The sequence below is a fragment of the Dromaius novaehollandiae genome, chromosome 16 (assembly GCF_036370855.1).
Source record: "Dromaius novaehollandiae isolate bDroNov1 chromosome 16, bDroNov1.hap1, whole genome shotgun sequence".
Classification (NCBI taxonomy): Eukaryota; Metazoa; Chordata; class Aves; order Casuariiformes; family Dromaiidae; genus Dromaius; species Dromaius novaehollandiae.
The window spans coordinates 18,234,210-18,244,490 of NC_088113.1; the positions used below are offsets into that span (position 1 = coordinate 18,234,210).

Below are 10,281 nucleotides of genomic sequence, written 5' to 3' on the forward strand. Positions count from 1 at the left end.
CAGAAACGTACCCGCTCCCGCTGCGCCGGGCAGGCGGGAGGCGAGAGGCGCCTCGGATGGGGACTCGCGGGGCTCGGGTCCCCCTTCGGTCTATGGGGGGTGGTAATTAATTAAATACATTTCCCCCCCCATCCACTTCCCACGGGCTGGAGCATCCTGCTCCCGGGAGCCGGCAGGTCCGATCGAGCCGGCTCTGCCCCCGGCCCCGCTCCCGGTCCCGCGCCGCGCAGCCCCGCTGCAAAGCGAAACCCATCGAGTATTTCGCTCCGGCAGCCCCGGCCGGCAGCACCCGGCCACTTTCCAGCTCTGCCCCCGGTTCCCAAACGAACAGCCCGGGGGGGAGGCCGAGCTCCCCGGGGGGGGCGCTTCCAGGCCCGGTGGGCTGGGAGCGGGGGCACCGTCAGAGGGGACCGACGGGAGGAACCTGCGGGGTTTGCATCCCACAGCCCGCGTCCTCCCGTCCCCAGCCCCTGGTCTGCACCTCCCCATTTGCACCCCCCATACGCAACGCCTGGTCTGCACCCCCGACACACACCTCCTCGTGTGCCCCCCCCCCCACACCCCGCCGTGTGCATCCCCCCTCCGTGTGCATCCCCCTTCCTCTCCCCAGCCCCTGCCTACCGAGCCGCCGGGGGGTCACTTTGCCCCCTCCCCGGGGATGGCGTCCGGGTACCTCCCGCGGCCGGGGCCGGGCTGATTTGGAGGACAGCGCTGGCGAGGAGGGAGAGGTGATGGATGCGGCCGGGCTGGGGGAGGCCCCGGCACCGAGGGGCCGCGGGCGAGGGCTGGGCTCCCGCAGCCGCAGCCGGGCAGGGACGGTGCGGTTTGGTGCCTAGGGAGCGGGGGGGGGGGGGGGGGGGGGGGCTGCCAGAGGGCTGCGCCTCGAAAGGGTTAAACAAACAGCGAGCCCTGCCGAAAAATATTTATCTCTTGCAATATGCATGTGGCAGTGGCTCTCAGGGAGGGGGGCGATGAAAGAAGAGGGGGGGGAAGTATTTCAAATCTTCCCCCCCTTACCCTGAGGTCCCGTTTTCTTCTTTAGTCCGTGAGGATTTCACTGGTGCAGAAAATAAAAAGGTCTCGTGGCGCTGATGCTGCCTGCTGTCCCCTGCGGAGCCGTTGGACGGGGATGCTTCGCCCTCAGCCGTTCTCCCAGCCGCTCAGAGGCAACAGCGGCTACAAAATCACCCCTCTTCCTCCAATATTTAGAAGGAAGAAAATGCAGGCCACTATTCGTGCCCCCCAAAGAAGGGTAACTTGGCATGCGCTTCCTAAAAGTAACCTTTGTCTGGGAGATTTTTGTCCCAATCGTTTTAAATTTTCCACCCGGGCTGATTTAACAAAAAGCTCTGAGTTTGAGAACAAACACAAAGTCCTAAAGCATTGGCTCTCCGCGGCAGGGCCCCAGCATGGGCCGGGGTTTGTGACCTGCCCGGTGACAAGAACACCCCAAAGGCCACGGAGGGCGAAGAGGCACCCCCTCCGCGGCTGCGCAAGCCGGGTCTCCAGGCTGGTTTGGTGCTGGGGGCTCTGGAGTGCTCCAGCCCCCCGACTCTGGGGATGTGGCCATGCAGCACCCGCTTCCCGGGAGGGGCTCAGCGCCTCGCAGCAGGGCAGGATCCGACCCAGCCCGTGGAAGTCGTGTCGGCGCGGGCGGGAGCAGTGACTCAGGGCCGGCCGTGCGGGCACGCCGGGGGACGCCTCTTGTGTATACAGCTTGGCGTGTGTGCAAACGCCGTGGGGCTGCGGCCGGAGGGCACAGCCAACTTCCAGCCAAGCTGCGAACGTCAAACCTGGCGGCTCTGCCTCTGTCATGGCACGGTTCGACATGGGAGAAAAGGTGAGAAACCTTCCATATTGCGAAAATGGAAACTATTTCCTGAATAAACTCAAGCCCAGATGTGCGGAGCTGTTGGGCTGGTGCGGGAGATGCCAGCCTGGTCCTGGCAGAGGCCTCGAAACCCTCGTCCAATTCCAGAGCGTTTCAGCTGCGCCAGGTTTCCACCACGCTCCCCACTTCACAGGCAATAAATGGTGAAAGAAAAAAAAAAAAGGGGGCTATTTTGGTATATTAACCTCCTTGTGGCCAGGTGAAAGGTTAAATTCACATGATTCATTGGCGGCTGAGAGACAGCACTTTGTTGCTAGGATTTTGGGGAATGCGGAGGGCTCCAGCGAAGGAGTCTCGCTAATCTTTAAGGGAGGGAGCCAGGCTCCTGTCTGACGGCTGCAGGCCCAGCAGCTCTGTGTTTCATTTCAGACTGTCACTCTCCTATCTCTCAGCTCACTCCCAGCTCCAGCTTGCTGCCAGATCTTGGGAACTGTTAACTCAGACAAATTTATAGATGGAAAAAAGAACAGTTAGCCATTGTTCGGGGGGTGGGGGAGGGAGGCACCGAGGAGCTTCAGCGACCAAAGTCATGATGTAACCTGGTTATTACATGGTTTGGAGAAACGTGCGAAGGATCTTGCTCTTCCCTTGCCAGGCAGGGAAGTGGGGACCGTTATGTTACTCCCGAAGGCTGGGAAAGGGGACGCTGGTGCCTAAGTGGCTGGGGAGATCTTTCAGCGTTCCTGTAAATAAGTGGAATCTCCCAGCTGGACATCTCTGGGATATGATCTCACTTTTTGGTTTCAAGTCCCGTGATGCTGTGTGTTTTTTCTTAAAGCTTCAGACCCTGGAGTCCTGAGATGTAATATCGATAGAAATATTCCTGTAAGCAAAGTGTCTGGCTATGTGGGCTGCAGAGAATAAACTGAAAACATGGAGATTTCAAGGCTTAAGAAAGAAAAATCCTGGTGGTAAATACGGAGTAGCTCAGATTCGTTGTTCCTTAGAAGTGTCATGGCTTTTGGGAAGCACTACTGAATTTTGGGAACTTCAGCCTCTGCAGTGGCAAAATACATTTCCATCTACCTCTGGAAAAAGTGGGAAACCAAGCAGTTGTCTGATATGGTACTCTGTCCCAGTTTTCCCGTTGTGAAGTGTTCTGACCAGCCTCCTCGATGGAAAGGCTCTTCTCAGGACGAAAAGGCCCTCCTGCTCTCCTCAGCATGGCAGCTCCCAGGCCAGGAGGAACCTACATCTCAGAGGAACAAACCACTTGCGGTTTTTATAACAGCCCTGAATCCAGATCCGAGATCTTTTTACTGTTTTATATAGGTACAGAGAGGATGGGAGCAAGGAATTTTGGATTTAAAAAATAAAAAGTAATATGTGACTTGTTTAGTAAATCTAGGCACTTGAGAATCTGGCTACATGGAACATGGTTTCTTCTTTCAAGGTCTGAAGGGCTGTGGAAATCTGTTTTTCAGGCAGTAGAGTATGCAGATTTGATTCTGAAGGTCCAGAAGACGTCATGGTCCCAAAACACTACTCCCCCTCGTTTTTTTTATTGGAGTTTTATTTAACTTTGCAAGAACGGGGGACAGACTTTTCACATAAAATCTCAGCCCGAAGTCAGCTGCAATATTAATGCTCATTATCTGCTCCATTTTTGATATCTGTAACTAGAAGCACTTCCTTTTTCCATTGCAGTCCCAGTATGAAGTTATTGACTCAAAACCATGGCATTACACAGACACGCACTTACGAATATGGGTCTGAATTAATCTCTGGTGGAAGTCTTCCACTGAAGTTAACAAAGATACCCTAGGGATGAATTTGGGGCACTCTCCACATCACGGGCTGATTTTCATTTTGTACCTCTCTCCTCATGTATTTTATGTGTCTAGAAATAATCTTCCATGAGGGAGAAATTGCACCGTGACTTCTCATAAGCAAGGTACTGAAAGGCTGTGATGAATGGTGCAGCCCTTCCTATCTAGTAGAACTAAATTTAATGTTCCTTGAATTGCTTTGCTACACTTGATTTTAATGACAGTGTGTCTAATGCTTTTCTTGCCTAAGCTCACTGAGTTTGCAGGCTGTGCTCTCCTTTCGCAACTTCTCTGCCACGTTTGAGCTGCTGTGACTTTGACCAGCAAACCTTCTCCACAACCTTGCTAAACTCCTCTTGCCGCTTCTCTCCGGCTCTTTGGCTGCATCTCTGACCTCGCCTAGCCTCATTTTTCACCCTCTCAGCAACCTCTCAGCCTCACCAGTACATTTTTCATCCGCTTTGGCATGAAAACATGGCTCCAATTAGCTGGAATGGTGGTCTGTGGAGGGAGAGGTGGAGGCCCAGCCTTTCCAGCCAGAGCAGGGATCAAAGCGACTCTTTGGGCACTCTGGCTGCCCAGGAGACTTGGTGGCTTTCATGTAGCCCGGTGGAGCCAGGGAGAAGGAGGGGAGAGCTTCCTCCTGCTGCTGCGCACTGGACAACGCCAAGTCTGAAGTTGAGCTTTGTGCCACGGCGGTTTTGAAGCACAGTCCTCAGCTGGTCCTACCCTAGCTGGTTTCTTCTTGTGTGGAGGAAACCCTCTGGTCCCAGGGTCAGTGCCGTGCACAGAGGGGTACCTTGCGATGGGCCGGTTCGAATCTCCTGCTCACGCCTGAGGCTTCGCAGAAACAAGCTGAGCAAAGCCATGTGTTACGAAGAACTCCTGGAACGATTTTAAGCGAGCAAAGATATGCAGAAGCAGAAGTCCTGGCAAGACTTTATTCTGTTCCCCATGGATGGGAAGAAAATTATGAGCGTGTATGTTCCATCTGACTGTACCTGGGCCAATCTCTACATAGAGTTCAGCCGTTGTCCAGCTCTTCCAAACCTTCAGCCCCACATCTGCTCAGCCAGTGCTCTCCAGCAGCCAAACGTCGGGGTCCTCCTTGCAGGGAACATAGGCCAATCTGCATACAATCGTCACAGCGGGTTGAAGCTGAGGTCACCATTGAATAGTGTGTTTCCAAGAGCTGTTTGATCAAACAGAATTTACAGACCAGGACAGTTATTGACAGGACTGACAAAAGTGATGTTGCAATGATTTACAGTCCAGGTGTGTTGTCAGAGCAAGATATTTACCTGAGATCCCAAGAACAGTTAAAATTTAATCCCTAGAGACCTTCTCTGGCTCTCCTGCAATGTCTTGGCGGGTCATAGCTTCTGGTCCGTTTGCAGTCACCATGCAAATAACCCAGAGTTTAGGCACTTTCAAGGGAAATAATAGCAGATACAGTGATTTAAAATGTTTTTAATGGATATAAAATTTGAGAGGTGAACTGATATAGGATGCCCTTTCCCTTATCCCAAATGTACAATTCTCCATAATAAACTTCTTTGAATATATACACATTAGTCAGGATTATCTCTGAATGTCTAGCAGGCTAAGAATATGGATCCTGGAGACGTCAGCAGAAGGATTCATTAGAGGAGACAGCAAGTGCTTGGAAATGGGAAATGTATTCTCTTATAAACACAGCCTGCACTGGGGTTGACCTTAAGACTGAACAGAATTGGCTGGAGAGACAGGGAAGGCAGAGAAGGAAAACAACATTCATATGCAACCGCTCCATTTCTTGTAACAAAACCCGGCATCGAGGTTTCTGTAGCTTTTCTCCACTTTCCAAATGGAAGGAACTCTCACCCCTGAAAACTGAGACTGTTAAAAAGGGAACGACAAATCATCCCAAACGTCCTCTTTCCCGCGAGTTGGAATTCGTGGGTTTTGGGGGTACGTGGTCAGACCCCACGAGGAATTTCCTCTCCGCAGATGGGCAGAAGCTTGCCACGCGACCAAAGCGTTACACATTTCTTGATGCATGAAGCAGAATATTTGTTATTGTCTCCTAAATCTTACTGGCCACTTTCACTCTGCAAGGTTATATATAAGAGTTTATGCACTTGGCTGAGTTCTTGCATTGAAAGCGAAAAGATGCTGGGAAATTGTAAAGCTCCTCTGTGCACGCGTGGGCACATATGCACGTAGAGGGTTTCCCCCTTACTACCACCTCTCACTGCTGTCTCATTTGCTTACTGGGTAAAACGCAAGGAGCTAACATGGAGTATGAGAAGAACTCAGAGAGCTAACATTGACTCCTACCTCATATCTATTAGCTGTAAATTACTTTAACATGAGTGACATCACACTTGACTCTTGGTAAAACAGTGTTAAGTTAGTGGGTAATAAAACAGCTTGACACTAATGATGGGTTCTGCGTGATAAATTACTGTCAGTGATCAGATAAGGGTTCTTGAGACTAACCTTGAACTAAATCTGTTTTGTTGCTACATCTTGTGTGCAGCGTCCCACTTCTTACTGTGGGGATTAAGGGCTCAGAGCCCAATCCTGCGCCGGGCGTGGAGGGGAAAAGGCTGCTCATGTGCAGGAGCATTTCCAGAAGCAGCTTCCAAACATCAGACCTGCTCCCACGAGCAGAGTGGAGAGGGCTTGGCCCTATGGTGAGAGCATCCGTCCAGTTACACCGTCCTCGTGGCGAGTGTTTCTGATGTAGGAACAGTTCCCAGCGGTGACTGAAATATCTGGAACTCTGCTATTTTTCATTTTGTTTTAAAAAAGGCATTGTGCAATCTAGGGCTGGATCCTGAAAGTTTCACCATTTTTTTTTTTTTGGTGTTTGATATGATGGATCTCATTACCGAATGACATTTTTGGCCGGTGTCAAACCGATGTGTTAGATCTATCACAGAAGATACCAATGACATCAGTAAGAACAGCGGATGCTCAGCAGCTTGCAGGATCAAGCCCTCATTCAAAGAACTTGTTTTACTTGCAAAAGATTGGGAGAAAACTTTATACCCAAGAGCTGGGAGCTGGCCAAAGTCAACGTAACACATGGGATTATGAAGATTTTTTACATGTATTTTCTTTGGAAGCTCACCAGGGTGCTGCTTAGAAATGGCTTCACAAACTGTTTTACATTGTTATTATTATTCGAGGCTCAGTTTTCATATATCATTCAGGTAACATGCTTAGGAGATATTTTTTGTATTCCTTCTTGTATAAACCATTGTATTAAAACATTTACCATAGTTCAGTTTCATGCCTAATCATCATTGCCCAGGCCTGTTTATTATGACTGGTCTAATCCAGGCATACTTGTATGTTATAAATGATTATAGGTTTCAGTGAAGAGAAGGTTTCACTGTATTCATCTGGATACCTCATTAATCTACGATTATGGTATTCCTCATATTAAGATGCACTGGTTTTAATGCAAGTCATAACAAATGGATCCTTCTGAAAAGTTAATAGCGAGAGAAGCGTAGATTTTCACATCACTGTGATACCGCTTTGAAAGGCCAAGAACATGGAAACACCTTTTCCTGTGAAGGGTGTGAACTGGGTAAGTCTTCGAGCCCCATCAAAGCGGATGGCTTGAGTGCAACAGAAATAGAGGATGGAGCAGAAATAGCTGGATACATCTAGATCTCTCAAGGAATGGAGGGTTATTGAACTATGCACACCAACCATCAGAGAGGCAACGGCTGAGCTGCTCTTCAGTTCCTTCCTGAAACATGAAATATTATTGGTGCTTCACCCTGAAGAGTCAAGGAAAGATGAGCCCAAAGACACCATTTAAATCAAAATGCTCATCAAACCCTAGTAGTGATAGGAAGTCAACGTAGTGTTCACAGTGGAGTCCATCTTTTTCTCCGTAAAGGGTGTTTTGGAGAATGGAGACCGTGGCGGTGTGCGTGGGGCTCTGGCCGCGGTCGGGAACTCCCAGCGGACGCCCCGCCATCGGGAAAGGGAGCCCGTCCCGCGGGGCCAGCGGGATGGGAGCTGGGCTGCCGCCACAAGCGCCTCTGCAAAGCGTCTCCGCTGTGGTGAAATCCGCTTCGTCCCGCAGCGTTTTCCCATTAAATCCCAGTTTTCTCAGAATTCTCTTGGCTGTTCTATTCCGCCTGAAACGAGTGGGCCTGTTTCCACATGATCCAAGGCGAAAATAATTCCTCTTGGCATTTTTTTTTGTTTGTTTGCCTTCCTTCCTATCCCATGCCTTGATTCCCTAGGGGAAAAAAGGTAAAGAAAGAGAAGGAAAATAGCACTGCAGTTGGGAAAGAGCGGCGAGGAGCCTGCGTGGGCGATGTCAGACGGAGCCGAAAATCCCTGGACTTTCTGGACTTTCTCCAGAAACCCGCATCCACTTGAGCTGCGGATACAGTCAGGTCATCAAAACACCCTCCGCAGCCCTCACCGAATCCCGCACGGAGCCCGGTTCCCGCACCGCGAGTTTTGGGAAGTGCGGAGCCAACTGGAGATGGGCAACTTGCGGCTGGAGCTGGGCTGCAGCACCGATTTCTTGGCCGAGCCGCGCCGTGCTGCGGGCAAGGGAGGCGGCGTGATGGCAACATTTGGGCCAGATCCGTGCACATCACAGGCTCACGAACGTTTCTCGGCTTAAAGCACTTTTGTCGTCAATATGCCCCTTTTTTCATTATTTTTTCCCCCTTCATTCCATCACGAGACATAACGTAGCCCAACAGACCGGCGGCACCGTGACTACCGTGATGTAGGAAAGAAACAATCTCCAGCCGAAGCGGCGGGCTCCGAGCAGCTTATCCAACAGATGCATGAGCAGGAAATGCAGTATCATGTCCAATTTCTCATACCTTATTCATGACTGCTGCAATCGCAGAACACATGTAGCCGGGCGATATGTATTGCATAACTTCTTGTGTGAGTCTTTCCTGTTCGCTCGCTCCAAAACAGTCGCTTTTTCTGGGAGAGAAGAGGGCTCTGGAGAGGTGCTGATTAGGCGGTGCTGAAAAATACCCAGGGGTTTATGTAAGCCAGCGCAGGCACCAGGAGCAGAAACGTGCCTGCATTTGCTTTGCTAATTAACCGTAGTTTTGGCTCGGAGGGACTTGTTTTGGAGGGGTAAATGAGCTGAGGTGGACCGGAGCCCAAGCCGTTCTTGACTGCTCCATGTGGCCGTCCCTGGGGCCCGGTGAGGTTTTTCTCTCGTTCTTGTATCCTTTTGGAGCTGGACCCAGCCGTGGATCTCGGCAGAAGCACCCTGCGTCCACCATGCAGCGAAACGCTCTCCGTCCCGCCGCCCCGAGCCGCACACCTCCTCCAGCCGCGAGGGCAAGAGCCGGGCGACTCTGCCCCCAGCCACAGTCCTCTGCGACCTGAAAGAGAGAAAATCCTCGGGAGCTGCAGGAAAGATGAGCCCAAGGATTTAGGAAAATCCCTCACGGGTTGGTTTGTGCAGAAACACCTATTGCTGCACGTCGGTGCTGCTTACCTAGGAAAAAATCCAGCAGAACCCAGCCCCGTCCAATCGTTTTAAAAACTAATTTGTGCCTTTTCATCCAAATGGTGAGGTTCTTCCAACCAGTCTTTATCGCAGTTAAAAAAGGAGCCCACACATTTAATAATAATCATTACAAGCTTTCCACATTCTTGCCCGGATTCCAGGGTTTTCCTCTAAGCTAGCTGGCCATACTGTAAAAATACGTAATAAATATCTGTCTTTGGTATAATAAAAGCAATGTTTATATTCTTGACAGAATGCATTTGTGAACTTACAGTCATTAGAGATGTAAACTGCAGGCAAGAAGATAACCTCTCTCCCAAATGTTCTATTTATTTCTGTAAAGTAATTTGTATGATTTATCTTATAGACTAAGGTTTATGGTTCACTTTGAACTCCAGGTTCTTAACTCGGCAATTGCCTGTTTGGGCTGAAGCGTATAAGTGATGGCATGACCCAAAGTGCTAGATGAAAGGAAAAAGACAAAAACAAGGCAGGCTTCTGGGATTTTAACCATCATTTCTATATTCCATTGACATCTCTGGGTTAAATATTTTCCTTTAGAGGCCAATATGATCATCCCATCTGTGTGCCATATCTCTCAGTGACAAGGGAAAGCGCAGAAGACGGGCATCTTGGATGAGGCATGCCAGGATGCGTCCGGGGGGAATTCGAGGAGGTCAAATGCTGGTTTTAGTCATCACTCCCAGGCTACACACACTTGTAAGCAAGACCACAGCAAGGCTGTGATTCATAAAAGAAGCATTTGATGTGAATTCGCCTATCGCTGCCTTACTGCGCTGTAAAGCCCCTGTGTTTTTCACACAGGCTTCCAAGTCGTGCTTGCAAATGATGATATTTAAAACTACGCAGCAGTACCCGGACACGGCCTTCCTGGCTTTGCATGGAGCCTAACACAAGCCGAGCAAGGAGCCCTGCCCCGTTCGTTCAACGCTGACCGGCAAAACCGGGAAGCACGAAAGGCGCACAGCATCGGAGCATCGCTGTAAAGAACTGTGGCTAAAGCTGCAGCTCCCTGATCCCAGGCAGGGCTGGAGCTGAGGCTGCAGGAGAGCCCGGGGCTCTGCAAAGCTCGGTGCGGAGCGCTGCCCCCTTCACTG

At 50.5% G+C, this 10,281-nt stretch overlaps 1 long non-coding RNA gene across 1 annotated transcript; it reads left to right on the forward strand.

Moving 5' to 3' along the window:
- The first annotated feature begins 996 nt into the window (after positions 1-996).
- On the forward strand, positions 997-5,414 carry LOC135330135 (uncharacterized). Its single transcript, XR_010391946.1, has 2 exons — positions 997-1,840; positions 2,670-5,414. It is a non-coding gene; the product is annotated as an uncharacterized LOC135330135 (long non-coding RNA).
- Positions 5,415-10,281: the final 4,867 nt, after the last annotated feature.